Source organism: Paroedura picta, chromosome 1, assembly GCF_049243985.1.
Source record: "Paroedura picta isolate Pp20150507F chromosome 1, Ppicta_v3.0, whole genome shotgun sequence".
Taxonomy (NCBI): domain Eukaryota; kingdom Metazoa; phylum Chordata; class Lepidosauria; order Squamata; family Gekkonidae; genus Paroedura; species Paroedura picta.
In genome coordinates this window covers 132643574-132645339 of record NC_135369.1, presented here as the reverse complement: position 1 = coordinate 132645339, position 1766 = coordinate 132643574, and positions in this window count along the sequence as shown.

The window sequence follows — 1766 nt, the reverse complement described above, 5'->3', positions numbered from 1 at the left end:
GGAGGGCCAATCAGGTAGGGATTGAGTGCATGCAATTTGAACTGATTGGCCATCATGGGCAGATTGGAATTTGAACTGATTGGTCCTCATTGACAGAGTGCAATTTGCACTGCTTGAGCCTCATTAGCAGAGTGCAATTTGAACTGATTGACCCTCATTGGCACAGTAGTAACTCTGTATTGGCAGCACACACACCCAGGGAAGGCCAATCAGGTAGGGAATTAGTTGGCTGCACACAACAACTTTATAATGTTTAGTGATGGTAGTGATAAACTTGAATATTTTTTTTATCTTAGGGATACCACCGGACTCAATCTTTGTTATTCTGGGGACTAGATATTCTGATGGTATGGGCTTTAAATGGTCACAGCCATTTACACCTAACACCTGAGTGGTGGGCTTTGTCCCCCCCCACACACACCTTGAAAGGAAGAAGTAAAACGGAAGGGTTAAATGGCTCTGAGCACTGCTGTGCTCTTAAGTTTAAATGGCTGGCCTCAAACAGTGGAACAAACTGGCCAAAAGTTGAGTAAATGTTTGAGAAAGTTGCCTTCTCTGAGTTCTGAACTGACCCAAATTTGTGTTGAACTTTGAAATCACTCACCCTGCTGCTGGGCTGGTCTTTCAAAAATGGTCCCCTTCACTTTCATTACAGAAATTCTCTGAGATATTCTTCTGGGCTTGTACTGCCATGCTATATTTCACCCATTGGAAACTATGGAGGATGGGGCACCGTCCAGCTCATAAATGGACACCTTTGTCCAAGCTTTTGAAAACATGGGGTCCTTTGAGGAGGGGCTCCAGCAGCCATGCTGCAGATTTGATACCTTTACCTCAAACTTCCCCCAGAACACTGAGTAGATTTAGGATATATTTCTCATTGACTTTAATTGCTTCCTAGCGTACAATGGAGCCAAGTGTGTATTCTAGAATCCTGAATCTTGCTTGATTCTTGATTCAAGTTTACCAATTCAGCATCCAAATCAACCAGTATAATCACAGTTTGGTTTTAAAATACTAGAAAAACCCCACCCTGGATCAGCACTGATTTGGGTTTTTTTTCAGTTTGGTTAAGCAGAATTGCACATCCTTATTCTTTTTTATATATATAATATTTTATTTTTATATAGATACTAGAGGCAAAGCCCATTGTATGTCTAAATACAATGGGCACTAGCCTTTCCCCGGAGCGCGGCTGGCGGGGGCTCCCTCGGGCGGCGGCCTGACTCACTGGCGGCCTACACGTTGTTGTTCCCCTTGTGACAAGGCATATCCTTGAACTAAGAAATCAACTACCTTCTGCATTTTTTGTGCCGTTTTGATGATTTTCCCTCGTATTGGTAAAATTAATTCCAGGGCAAACAGAATCTTCTGTGGATATCTTATACTCTGGCCAATTAGACTTCGACGTAAAAAATAAAATTGTGCTGTTTTCCAGAAAATATCCACCGGTAAATCTTGAAACACCCACACCACCTGATCTCCAATCCAGAGTGGGCCAACACGTTTTTTTCCCCCTGGAAAACTCTTTTTTGATTGCTTTCTTTTGATTGATTCTTACGTCTTGTAGCTTTGGAATGGCTATGTGCCTTTTCATCATTGATGTCCTTGTCTGGCAAATACTGTTCAGAAGAAATAATAAGTTCTTGTTGCTGGTCTTGTTTCCCAAAAGTCTCTAACACTCCTTTTCCTGTCTCCCCAATTTCAAGTTTCTCTTCTGCTTGCAATTCTTCAATTCTGATCCCCTGATCTTGTAACTGACTAGT